Source organism: Arachis stenosperma, chromosome 6, assembly GCF_014773155.1.
Source record: "Arachis stenosperma cultivar V10309 chromosome 6, arast.V10309.gnm1.PFL2, whole genome shotgun sequence".
NCBI classification, from domain to species: domain Eukaryota; kingdom Viridiplantae; phylum Streptophyta; class Magnoliopsida; order Fabales; family Fabaceae; genus Arachis; species Arachis stenosperma.
Window position 1 is genome coordinate 104776869 of NC_080382.1, and position 14465 is coordinate 104791333.

General features: G+C 40.4%; 1 non-coding gene across 1 annotated transcript; it reads right to left on the bottom strand.

The window, feature by feature from the left end:
* Positions 1 to 5483: 5483 nt before the first annotated feature.
* LOC130938060 (small nucleolar RNA R71) lies at positions 5484 to 5591 on the bottom strand. Its single transcript, XR_009069242.1, has one exon. It is a non-coding gene; the product is annotated as a small nucleolar RNA R71 (small nucleolar RNA).
* Between the last annotated feature and the right edge of the window lie 8874 nt (positions 5592 to 14465).

Sequence of the window (14465 nt, forward strand, 5' to 3'; positions counted from 1 at the left end):
TCATTGCTCAGCCCAAGCACACACCAAGTGGGCCCGGAAGTGGATTTTTATGTCATTTACTCATCTTTGTACAGCTTAGGCTACTAGTTTTCTATAAGTAGGACCTCTTACTATTGTATTAGACATCTTGAGATCTTTGAATCTTTTGATCACTGAGAGGCTGGCCTCACGGCCATGCCTAGACCTTGTTCTTATGTATTTTCAACGGTGGAGTTTCTACACACCATAGATTAAGGTGTGGAGCTCTGCTGTACCTCGAGTATTAATGCAATTACTATTGTTCTTCTATTCAATTCCGCTTGTTCTTGTTCCAAGATATCACCTGTTCTTCAACTTGATGAATGTGATGATCCGTGACACTCATCATCATTCTCACTTATGAACAAAGTGACTGACAACCACTCTTGTTCTACAAGCATACGAGGCTTAGTGAATATCTCTTTGATTCCTGATACACGATGCATGGTTGATCGCCTGACAACCGAGTGCTCGCCTGACAAACGAGCCAGCCATTCCGTGAGATCAGAGTCTTCGTGGTATAGGCGAGAACTGATGGCAGCATTCAAGAGAATCCGGAAGGTCTAACCTTGTCTGTGGTATTCTGAGTAGGATTCAATGATTGAATGACTGTGACGTGCTTCAAACTCCTAGCAGGCGGGGCGTTAGTGACAGACGCAAAAGAATCAATGGATTCTATTCCGGCCTGACCGAGAACCGACAGATGATTATCCATGCTGTGACAGAGCATAGGCAACGTTTTCACTGAGAGGATGGGAGGTAGCCACTGACAACGGTGAAACCCTACATGAGCTTGCCATGGAAAGGAGTAAGAAGGATTGGATGAAGACAGTAGGAAAGCAGAGAGACGGAAGGGAAGGCATCTGCATACGCTTATCTGAAGCTCTCACCAATGATATACATAAGTATCCCTATCTTTATCTTTATGCTTTATTCGTTTATCACTATACCCATTTGAGTCTGCCTGACTGAGATCTACAAGGTGACCATAGCTTGCTTCATACCAACAATCTCCGTGGGATCGACCCTTACTCGCGTAAGGTTTATTACTTGGACGACCCAGTGCACTTGCTGGTTAGTTGTGCGAAGTTGTGCTTATGCCATGGTATTGTGCACCAAGTCTTTGGAGCCATTATCGGGGATTGTTTTGTGTGAAAGTAGTGATCACAATTTCGTGCACCAAGTTTTTGGCACCGTTGCCGGGGATTGTTCTTGAGTATGGACAACTGACGGTTCATCTTGTTGCTTAGATTAGGTATTTTTTTTTCAGAGTTCTTAAAAATGAATTCTAGTGTTTCATGATGATCTGTTGAAATCTGGCTAGCTGAGAAGCCATGTCTAATCTTATTGGACCGAGGTTTCAACTAATCATCACAATAGCTTGTTGATCTCTATCAATCTTGCTATTGGAGCAATGATCTGCTAAGGCTTGGCTGGCCATTGGCCATGTCTAGTGTTTTGGACCGAAGCTTTCTTTGAAAGCTTGGCTGGCTGTGAAGCCATGTCTAATTCCTGGACCGGAGTCTTAGACTAGCATTGCAATGATTCCTGGAAATTCAAATTGAGAATTCTGAAACCTTTATTTTCTGTTTCCATATAATTTTCGAAAAAAGCACAAAAAAAAAATTTAAAAAAAACCAAAAATACTTTATGTTTCTTGCTTGAGTCTAGTGTCTAATTTTAAGTTTGGTGTCTTGCATGCCTTGTTTATTTGATCTTGGTTCTATTTTCAAGTCAATAGTACAGGGGACTGAAGATTCAGAACATGCAGCAGAGGAATTACACAGAAAAAGCTGGGCGTTCAAAACGCCCAGTGAAGAAGGACAGACTGGCGTTTAAACGCCAGCCAGGGTACCTGGTTGGGCGTTTAACGCCCAAAAAGGTAGCATTTTGGGCGTTAAACGCCAGAATGGATACCATTCTGGGCGTTTAACGCCAGGATGGCACAAGGGGGAAGATTTTGTTTTCAAAATCAATTTTTTCAAGTTTTCAAAGTTTTTCAAAATCAAATCTTTTTCAAATCATATCTTTTCAATCAAATGTTTTCAAAATCAATTTCTTTCCTTTTTCAAAGAGACTTGCTAACAATTAATGATTTGATTCAAAATTTCAAGTATGTTGCCTTTTCTGTTGAGGAAGGTTTAATTTTTGAATCATATCTTTTCTTGTCAAGCAAGTCATTAATTTTAAAATCAAATCTTTTTTTTAAAATGTTTTTCAAATCATATCTTCTCAATCACATCTTTTTTAAAACCAATCATATCCTTTTAATCACATCTTTTTCAAAATAGTTTTCAATCAAATCTTTTTAACTTCTAATTTCAAAATCTTTTTCAAAAATTATTTAATTTCTTTCCCACTCTTATTTTCGAAATTTAAGTAGTGTTTTTCAAAAATGTTTTCAAAATTTTTTACTTAATTTTCGAAAATTACTTCCCTTCTTCTCACATCCTTCTATTTATGGACTAACACTATTCCTTAATGCAAAATTCGAACCCCATCTTCTTTGATAAGTTCGAATTTTCTACTTCTGTCTTCTACTTTTCTTCTCCTCTGACACCTCAAGGAATCTCTATACTGTGACATAGAGGATTCCACATTTTCTTGTTCTCTTCTCTTTCATATGAACAGGAGCAGAGACAAAGGCATTCTTGTTGAAGCTGACCCTGAACCTGAAAGGACCTTGAAGCGAAAGCTAAGAGAAGCTAAGGCACAACTCTCCGTTGAGGACCTGACCGAATTCTTCAAAGAAGAAGAACCTATGGCAGCCGAAAACAACAACAATGCCAACAATGCAAGGAAGGTGCTGGGTGACTTTACTGCACCTACTCCCGACTTCTATGGGAGAAGCATCTTGATGAGCATAAACTTGTTATGCTACGATTTTAGGAAATTGCACAAACGGCAAAATTCCTTCCGGCAAGTGCACCGGTTATCGTCAAGTAAAAACTCACAATAGAGTGAGGTCGAATCCCACAAGGATTGGTTGAATGAGCAATTCGAATTAGAAGTTTGATTAGTTGAGCGGAATCAACTTTTGGATGTGAATTGCATAAAGTAAATGTGGCAGGAAACGTAAATTGCAAGGAATTGAAATTGCATAACTTAAATTGCGAGAATTAAGGTGCGAGAAAGTAAATTGCTGAAATCAAAAGGGATGGGGGTGATTGCATGAAATTAATGGCAGAATGTAAAAGAAAGTGTAGATCAGAAATGGGGAGTTCATTGGGTGTTAGGAGATATTGAGATCTCCGAATCAAAACATTTTTATCTCTTCCTCAACCAATGCATTCATTGAATTTTGCTTGGCAATCTTATATGATTGGATCCCAATCCCTTGGCTCACCAATTCTCTCTAAAAACAAACAAATTCCCAATTCCTTGGTTTAAATGTTCATAAGAAGAGATGATGCTCGATCACTGATTATACCACACAGTTTCATGAACCACAATTTGGTAGGATTACATGTCACAATATCCATCCAAACCCCAATTCAATTCACTGTGAGAAAACTTCTCTAGCATGAATCCATCATTCCTTTCCCAAGGTTCCGAAGGATTCCAATTATGGGTAGTTTCTTTCCCAAGACAACTACCCAATGGAGTTAGATCGAGAAGCTTTCTAACAAAATTCAAGAGAAAAGATTGAAGAAGAAGATAAAACTATTATTGATTCATTGAATTACAATAGAGCTCCCTAACCCAATGAAAGGGGTTTAGTGAGTCATAGCTCTGAATTCAATTACAAAAGATGAAAAAAAAGTTTCGAAGTGTAAAAAGTGTCAACTAACTTAAATTCTATCCTATTTATACACTTTCTAAATTGAGCTTCTGTTGTGTTTCTTGGGCTTTGAGGCCTTTCCCTGAATTCCTTTTGCTTTTGGGTTTATGGTCCATAATCCTGATGAGGCTGTGATTCAAATCTGTAACATTCATTGAGCAAACTTAGTGATAAACAAGTAATGACACAAGACTCAACAAATGGATGCTCCAGACTCATCAATTCTTCTAGCCCAATCCCATAAACCATGATATTCAATTGGGTTTCATACCATAATACGTTTAAGTTAATAATTGTGCTCAAATGCTAACTTAAACTTCAATATATTTGGCCCAGAAACCCTTTCAAAAGGTGGCGTTTAAGTTGAAGTTTAAGTTTCAGTTTAAGGTTAAACTGAAACTTAAACGTGGAATTGGAAGAAAGCAACCCAGGAGGGTAATTAATCGAACACGTTTAAGCTTCAGTTTAAGGTTAAACTGAAGCTTAAACGTGGAAATGAAGATTGCAACCCTGGAGACAATTCTGGTCGAACACGTTTAAGCTCCAGTTTGAGGTCAAACTGGAGCTTAAACGTGGAAATGAGAAGGCAACCCTGGAGGAGCAAAAACGCCGAACACGTTTAAGCTCCAGTTTGAGGTCAAACTGGAGCTTAAACGTGGGAATGAAGAAGGTAGCCCAGGAGTGTGAATGTCGAACACGTTTAAGCTCCAGTTTGAGGTCAAACTGGAGCTTAAACGTGGAAATGGCTTCCTGGTGCATAATGTGGTTCGAACACGTTTAACCTCCAGTTTGAGGTTAAACTGGAGGTTAAACGTGGAAATGCTCCCTTTGTGCCATTCTCATTCTGGCGTTTAACCTTCAGTTTAAGGTTAAACTGGAGGTTAAACGCCAGTTTCCTCTTTTCTCAGCTTTCATGATTCTGGCGTTTAACCTTCAGTTTAACCTTAAACTGAAGGTTAAACGCCACTTTCAGCTTTGGTGCATTTCTTGTTCTGGCGTTTAACTTCCAGTTTAAGGTTAAACTGGAGGTTAAACGCCAGTTTCAGCATTATATGGCTTGGCACATGTGATCTTCAAGCTTCCTTTATTGATTTTGTTGCTTCTTTGCCTAGCCTCTTCTTCCCTGAAATCATCCAAACAATTGCATCAAAGTCTTGCAAAATTTCATGAGAAATCTTCCATTCATAGCATTCAAGTAATGTAACTAAAACTCATGGAATTTGCATCAAAATTATACTGCTTGGATGATTCATTACTTTGTTGTTCATTTAACCATTCTTGGTTACTTTAAGCTCAAGAAAATGCATAAAACAACTAAAACTAACAGAAAAATGCTAGTGAAACTAGCCTAAGATGCCTTGGCATCACATCTCTATCCCTGCCATTGGAGCAAACAACTTTGAGCTTAAGCCTCAATTAGTTTCTCTAATGCAACAGAATTGCAAGTTCCATGGACTTCCATTGGAAGATCCTCATCAGTTTTTAGCTGAGTTCTTGCAAATCTGTGACACAGTCAAGACTAATGGGGTTGACCCTGAGGTCTACAGACTGATGCTATTCCCTTTTACTGTAAGAGATAGAGCTAGAATATGGTTGGACTCACAACCTAAAGAAAGCCTGGACTCTTGGGAAAAGCTAGTCAATGCCTTTTTGGCAAAATTTCTTTCCACCTCAAAAATTGAGTAAGCTTAGAGTGGAAGTCCAAACCTTCAGACAGAAGGATGGTGAATCCCTTTATGAAGCTTGGGAAAGATACAAACAATTAATCAGAAAGTGTCCCTCAGACATGCTTTCTGAATGGAGCATCATAGGTATTTTCTATGATGGTCTCTCTGAACTATCCAAGATTTCTTTGGATAGCTCTGCTGGAGGATCTCTTCATCTGAAGAAGATGCCTACAGAGGCTCAAGAGCTCATTGAAATGGTTGCAAATAACCAATTCATGTACACTTCTGAAAGAAATCCTGTAAACAATGGGACAAGTCAGAAGAAAGGAGTTCTTGAGATTGATACTCTGAATGCCATTTTGGCTCAGAACAAGATATTGACTCAACAAGTCAATTTGATTTCTCAAAGTCTGTCTGGAATGCAAAATGCACCAAGCAGTACTAAGGATGCTTCATCTGAAGAAGAAGCTTATGATCCTGAGAAACCTTCAATGGAAGAGGTGAATTACCTAGGAGAACCCTATGGAAACACCTATAATTCTTCATGGAGAAATCACCCAAATTTCTCATGGAAGAATCAAGAGAGACCTCAACAAGGTTTCAATAACAATAATGGTGGAAGAAACAGGTTTAGCAATGGCAAGCCTTTTCCATCATCTTCTCAGCAACAGACAGAGAATTCTAAGCAGAACCCCTCTGACTTAGCAACCATGGTCTCTGATCTAATCAAAACCACTCAAAGTTTCATGACTGAAACAAGGTCCTCCATTAGGAATTTGGAGGCACAAGTGGGACAGCTGAGCAAGAAAGTTACTGAACTCCCTCCAAGTACTCTTCCAAGCAATACAGAAGAAAATCCAAAAGGAGAGTGCAAGGCCATCAACATGGCCGAATTTGGAGAGGAAGGAGAGGAAGTGAACGCCACTGAGGAAGACCTCAATGGGCGTGCACTAGCCTCCACAGAGTTCCCCAATGAGGAACCATGGGAATTTGAGGCTCAAAATGAGACCATAGAGATTCCATTGGACTTACTTCTGCCTTTCATGAGCTCTGATGAGTATTCTTCCTCTGAAGAGGATGAGTATGTCACTGAAGAGCAAGTTGCTAAATACCTTGGAGCAATCATGAGGCTAAATGACAAGTTATTTGGAAATGAGACTTGGGAAGATGAACCTCCTTTGCTCACCAAAGAACTGGATGACTTGTCTAGGCAGAAATTACCTCAAAAGAGACAAGATCCTGGGAAGTTTTTAGTACCTTGTACCATAGGCACCATGACCTTCAAGAAGGCGCTGTGTGACTTAGGGTCAAGTGTAAACCTCATGCCTCTCTCTGTAATGGAGAAGCTAGGGATCTTTGAGGTACAAGCTGCAAGAATCTCACTAGAGATGACAGACAACTCAAGAAAACAAGCTTATGGACTTGTAGAGGATGTTTTGGTGAAGATTGAAGACCATCACATCCCTGCTGATTTCATAGTCCTAGAGACTGGGAAGTGCATGGATGAAACCATCATCCTTGGCAGACCCTTCCTAGCCACAGCCAAGGCTGTGATTGATGTTGATAGAGGTGAACTGGTCATTCAAGTGAATGAAGAATCCTTTGTGTTTAAGGCTCAAGGATACCCCTCTGTCACCATGGAGAGGAAGCATGAAGAGCTTCTCTCAAATCAGAGTCAAGCAGAGCCCCCACAGTCAAACTCTAAGTTTGGTGTTGGGAGGCCACAACCAAACTCTAAGTTTGGTGTTGAACCCCCACATTCAAACTCTAAGTTTGGTGTTGGAAGGTTCCAACATTGCTCTGAGTATCTGTGAGGCTCCATGAGAGCCCTCTGTCAAGCTACTGACATTAAAGAAGCGCTTGTTGGGAGGCAACCCAATCTTATATTTTATCTATTTTCTTTTGTTATTTTATTTTTTTTTTGTAGGTTGATGATCATAAGAAGACACAAAATCAATTGAAAAAGCAAAAACAGAATGAAAAACAGGAAGAAAAACAGCACACCCTGGAGGAAGAACCCACTGGCGTTTAAATGCCAGTGAGGCTAGCAGTTGGGCGTTTAACGCCCAGTCTGGCACCATTCTGGGCGTTTAACGCCAGAAAGGGGCACCAGACTGGCGTTAAATGCCAGAAAAGGGCAAGAACCTGGCGTTAAACGCCAGGAATGGGCATCAGCCCGGCGTTTAACGCCAGAAATGGCTCAAAACGTGATTATGAAAGCCAATTGGTGCAGGGATGACTTTTCCTTGACACCACAGGATCTGTGGACCCCACAGGATCCCCACCAACCCACCACTCTTTCTCCTCTTCTTCACCCATTCACCAATCACCTCAATACCTCTTCCCCAAAAACCATTCACCTATCAACTCCCATCTTTCTCTTCACCACTCACGTCCATCCTTCATAAAACCCCACCTACCTCACCCTTCAAATTTAAACCACTTTCCCTCCCAAACCCACCCATAATGGCCGAACCCTATCCCCCCTCTCTCCTATAAATACCCTTCTTCACTCCTTCATTTTCACACAACCTAAACACCACTTCTCCCCCTCCTTGGCCGAATACATAAGCCACTCCCTTCTTCCTCATTTCTTCTTCTTCTACCCTCTTCTTTCTTCTTTTGCTCGAGGACGAGCAAACCTTTTAAGTTTGGTGTGGTAAAAGCGTTGCTTTTTTGTTTTTCCATAACCATTTATGGCATCCAAGGCCGGAGAAACCTCTAGAAAGAGGAAAGGGAAGGCAAAAGCTTTCACCTCCGAGTCATGGGAGATGGATAGATTCATCTCAAGGGTGCATCAAGACCACTTCTATGAAGTTGTGGCCTTGAAGAAGGTGATCCCCGAGGTCCCCTTTTCACTCAAAAAGGGTGAATATCCGGAGATCCGCCATGAGATCCGAAAAAGAGGTTGGGAAGTGCTTACCAACCCCATTCAACAAGTCGGAATCTTGATGGTTCAAGAGTTCTATGCCAATGCATGGATCACCAAGAACCATGATCAAAGTGTGAACCCGGATCCAAAGAATTATCTTACTATGGTTCGGGGGAAATACTTGGATTTTAGTCCGGAAAATGTAAGGTTAGCATTCAACTTGCCCATGATGCAAGGAGATGAACATCCTTACACTAGAAGGGTCAACTTTGATCAAAGGTTGGACCAAGTCCTCACAGTCATATGTGAAGAGGGCGCACAATGGAAGAGAGATTCAAGAGGGAAGCCGGTTCAATTGAGAAGGCATGACCTCAAGCCCATGGCTAGAGGATGGTTGGAGTTTATTCAACACTCAATCATTCCCACTAGCAACCGGTCCGAAGTTACTCTAGACCGGGCCATCATGATTCATAGCATCATGATTGGAGAAGAAGTGGAAGTTCATGAGGTCATAGCTCAAGAACTCTACAAGGTGGCGGACAAGTCTTCCACCTTGGCAAGGTTAGCCTTTCCTCATCTCATATGTCACCTCTGTTATTCAGTAGGAGTTGACATAGAAGGAGACACCCCCATTGATGAGGACAAGCCCATCACTAAGAAAAGGATGGAGCAAACAAGAGATCCCTCTCATCATGAGATCCCTGAGATACCTCAAGGGATGCACTTTCCTCCACAAGACTATTGGGAGCAACTAAACACCTCCCTAGGAGAATTGAGTTCCAACATGGGACAACTAAGGGTGGAGCACCAAGAACACTCCATTCTCCTCCATGAAATTAGAGAAGATCAAAGAATCATGAGAGAGGAGCAACAAAGACAAGGAAGAGACATTGAGGAGCTCAAGCACTCCATAAGACCTTCAAGAGGAAGAACAAGCCGCCATCACTAAGGTGGACCCGTTCTTTAATCTCCTTGTTCTTTAATTTTCTGTTTTTCGAATTTTAGTGCTTTATGTTTGTCCATGTTTGTGTCTTGTGATCATTAGTGTCTTAGTGTCTATGCCTTAAAGTTATGAATGTCCTATGAATCCATCACCTTAGTTAGAGATTGTTCTTAATTGAAAAAGAAACGAATTGCATGAATTTTGAATTTTATAACAGTTTAATTATTTTGATGTGGTGGCAACACTTTTGCTCTATGAATGTATGCTTGAACAGTGCATATGTCTTTTGAATTTGTGGTTCATGAATGTTGGCTCTTGAAAGAATGATGAAAAAGGAGACATGTTACTGAGGATCTGAAAAATCATAAAAATGATTCTTGAAGCAAAAAAAAGCAATGAATACAAAAAAAAAGGAGAAAAAAACGAAAAAAGGGAAGGAGAAAAACGAAAAAAAGGGAAAGAGAAAAAGAAAGAAAAAGAAAGAAATAAAGTTGTGATCCAAGGCAAAAAGAGTGTGCTTAAGAACCCTAGACACCTCTAATTGGGGACTCTAGCAAAGCTGAGTCACAATCTGAAAAGGTTCACCCAATTATGTGTCTGTGGCATGTATGTATCCGGTGGTAATACTGGAAGATAGAGTGCTTTGGGCCACGGCCAAGACTCATGAAGTAGCTGTGTTCAAGAATCATCATACTTAACTAGGAGAATCAATAACACTATCTGGATTCTAAGTTCCTAAAGAAGCCAATCATTCTGAATTCCAAAGGATAAAGTGAGATGCCAAAACTATTCAGAGGCAAAAAGCTAAAAGCCCCGCTCATCTAATTAATACTGATCTTCATAGATGTTTTTGGAGTTCATTGCATATTCTCTTCTTTTTATCCTATTTGATCTTCAGTTGCTTGGGGACAAGCAACAATTTAAGTTTGGTGTTGTGATGAGCGGATAATTTGTACGCTTTTTAGCATTGTTTTCAGTATGTTTTTAGTATCTTTTAGTTAGTTTTTAGTATATTTTTATTATTTTTTAGTTAAAATTCACTTTTCTGGACTTTACTATGAGTTTGTGTGTTTTTCTGTGATTTCAGGTATTTTCTGGCTGAAATTGAGGGATCTGAGCAAAAATCTGATCCAGAGACTCAAAAGGACTGCAGATGCTGTTGGATTCTGACCTCCCTGCATTCGAAGTAGATTTTCTGGAGCTACAGAAGCCCAATTGGCGCGCTCTTAACGGCGTTTCAAAGTAGACATCCTGGGCTTTCCAGCAATATATGATAGTCTATATTTTGCCCAAGATTTGATGGCCCAAACCGGCGTTCAAAGTCACCCTCAGGAATTCCAGCGTTAAACGCCGGAACTGGCACCTAAATGGGAGTTAAACGCCCAAACTGGCATAAAAGCTGGCGTTTAACTCCAAGGAGAGTCTCTACACGAAAATGCTTCATTGCTCAGCCCAAGCACACACCAAGTGGGCCCGGAAGTGGATTTTTATGTCATTTACTCATCTTTGTACACCTTAGGCTACTAGTTTTCTATAAGTAGGACCTCTTACTATTGTATTAGACATCTTGAGATCTTTGAATCTTTTGATCACTGGGAGGCTGGCCTCACGGCCATGCCTAGACCTTGTTCTTATGTATTTTCAACGGTGGAGTTTCTACACACCATAGATTAAGGTGTGGAGCTCTGCTGTACCTCGAGTATTAATGCAATTACTATTGTTCTTCTATTCAATTCCGCTTGTTCTTGTTCCAAGATATCACCTGTTCTTCAACTTGATGAATGTGATGATCCGTGACACTCATCATCATTCTCACTTATGAACAAAGTGACTGACAACCACTCTTGTTCTACAAGCATACGAGGCTTAGTGAATATCTCTTGGATTCCTGATACACGATGCATGGTTGATCGCCTGACAACCGAGTGCTCGCCTGACAAACGAGCCAGCCATTCCGTGAGATCAGAGTCTTTGTGGTATAGGCGAGAACTGATGGCAGCATTCAAGAGAATCCGGAAGGTCTAACCTTGTCTGTGGTATTCTGAGTAGGATTCAATGATTGAATGACTGTGACGTGCTTCAAACTCCTAGCAGGCGGGGCGTTAGTGACAGACGCAAAAGAATCAATGGATTCTATTCCGGCCTGACCGAGAACCGACAGATGATTATCCATGCTGTGACAGAGCATAGGCAACGTTTTCACTGAGAGGATGGGAGGTAGCCACAGACAACGGTGAAACCCTACATGAGCTTGCCATGGAAAGGAGTAAGAAGGATTGGATGAAGACAGTAGGAAAGCAGAGAGACGGAAGGGAAGGCATCTGCATACGCTTATCTGAAGCTCTCACCAATGATATACATAAGTATCCCTATCTTTATCTTTATGCTTTATTCGTTTATCACTATACCCATTTGAGTCTGCCTGACTGAGATCTACAAGGTGACCATAGCTTGCTTCATACCAACAATCTCCGTGGGATCGACCCTTACTCGCGTAAGGTTTATTACTTGGACGACCCAGTGCACTTGCTGGTTAGTTGTGCGAAGTTGTGCTTATGCCATGGTATTGTGCACCAAGTCTTTGGAGCCATTACCGGGGATTGTTTTGTGTGAAAGTAGTGATCACAATTTCGTGCACCAGATGTCCTGGTGAAGAAATCCGAGACTATTCCAAGCTAGGGAAGAAAAAGAAGAAAAAGGGAGAATCAAGCAGCAGCCACAACCATTAGAAGGTGGCAAAGTTCTTTCATACCTCTTCTTTCATACTTCTAATAAGGAGAAGCATTTCTGAAACATGATATGCCTCCACTGTTTATTTCCTTTTTATTTTATTTTCTTGTACTTGTCCTTGTTCAATAAGTAGCTAGAGAAATAATCTGCATAATGCTTGTCATCCATCACCTAGCTGAATTTTGTTTTGTTTCCCATATGCTTGAATAAAAGAGAATTGTTTGAATTGGAAAGTGAATATCCAATGTTGCATAAGTTAGAATGGAAGTTAATGGTGGTGTATGTATTTGATTAAATGCATAACTCATAAAATAATTGCTGCATAATGTCATTTTCATTTAAGTGTGATCTAGCTTGCTGTTATAAAGGTTCTTATCAGTAAAGAAAAAGCCCTTGAGAACAAAAATAAAACAGAAAGAAAAGAAAGAAGAAAAAGCCAATGTGGCAAGAAAAACAAAGAATAAAGGCTAGACACCAATAGCTTGGACCCTAGGACACATGCCTGTGGTGTTCTTGTACTAGGATATGCTTGGATAAGTAAATTCTGAGGGGTATTTCAAAACCCGGTCACTTAGATCAACTGATTTGGGATGGCCAATTGAAAATCCACAATAAAGAGCAACCTAGATACAGAACATTTAGTTATCCAAAGAGATGCTGGGCATCAATGATCCTAGGAAGAAATAGTGAGCCATGTGTCTGTGGTGGAAAGATGTTGAGTAAAAATAAAGCCAAAGGCTACTACTGCAACATTAGACACCAAGCCTCCAAAAAAATAATAAGCTTGTTAAGCAACATGAGAAAAGAAAAGTTAGCAAGGGAGCAAAGAAATAACAAACCTTATAACAGCAAGTTTAGTAAGCCTTTGAGGAAAAATGTATATTATGTAACAGCAACAATAACTGAGTTATCATTGTCTGCATAAAAAAACTCCATGAATCAAGTTCTGCTATATGCCTAATAAGGATATGTTTTCTTTTCTTGTTCATTTCATTTTCTCTTAGTTTTGATGCTTGCTTGGGGACAAGCAAGAATTAAGTTTGGTGTTGTGATGACAAGTCATCATATACCCATTTTTCAAGCTAATTTCACTTGTTTTACTAGTCTTTATGCACTTTCTTGCATCCTAAGTAAGCAATTTGGACTGAAAATGCATAACTTCTTTAAATCAAACAACCACCATTAAATTGATGCTAAATCATGAGGTTTAAGCTAAAATTAATTGATTTTTAATGAATTATAAACCTTATGAGTTTAGAGATACTTTGATTGGTTGTTTTGGTTTCTTGTAGGTGAAGAAAGGAAGAAAAGAAGAAAAACGTGGCTTAAGAAGTGTGGCCAAGAAATGAGAAGTGTGGTGCAACAAAGAAGGAGGAGGCAAACACTGCCCTCCATAAGAGCATACTGCCCTCCAGGAGAGCAACATATTGAACCAAGCCTTGAAAAGCAACATTGCCCTGCCCACAACAAGGGCGGAGCACAATTTGATGCCAAGGACCAAAGGGAGCAAAAACTCTGCCCTGCCCTCCTCAAGAGCAATATCGGGCTTCATCCAAGAACAATTCAAAAGAAATTGCTTCCTAGTGCTTCCTATGGGTTTCAAACCCAAGGACAAAAAGGAAAGGAGTAGCGCTCAAGCACAATGAAAACAAGCAAAAATTGGCTTGCTTTCAATCTCCCAGGATCGAACACGGCACCATGAGGAAGCAAGGAATTAAGCATTACTTTGGTGCCAAGAAAACCAAAGAAAAAGAAGCAGCGTGTGCCTCCACCAAGTTTCGAACTTGGAACTTCACCATTGGCAACATTGCCCTGCCCTCCACAAGGGCAGGGCAGCATTTTGTGGTGCATGGCCAGCGCACAAGATTGGCACGCACCAAGGGAGTCTCGGCCAGCAGCAGCGCGCACGGGCAGCACTTGGCGCACCATGGCAACTCTGCCCTGCCCTCCACAAGGGCAGGGCAGCATCCTGATGCATCACACACACCAAGCACACACGCAATGAGCCGCACGCACCATTTCCTGCTCTGCCCTCCACAAGGGTAGGGCAGCCTCTTAGAAGCCACTTTCTCATGGGCTCAAAATTGGATTAAAAATCCAATTTAATTTATTTCTTCACCAAATCAAAAGCCCATCCAAATTCCAAAATCCAAGAATAGAAAGTGTATAAATAGGAGATAGTTTGATGTAATTAGGACCTTTCTTTTGATTTTTGAATTTTCACATCTTTAGACTTGATTTTGAGAGCTTGGAACTGAGATTTTAGAGAATTGGGAAGGAGAATTGATCTCTCTTCTTCCTTGTTCTTGCTTGAGCATTTTTATTTTTCTTGTTTGAATCTTGAGTGTGAAGAATTGAGGAATTTCTGTCTCAATCTCCATTTAAGATCTCTTTGATTACCTCACTGCATAATTGAGTTGAATCCAATTTCCTTTATTGCTTCCTCTTTAATTT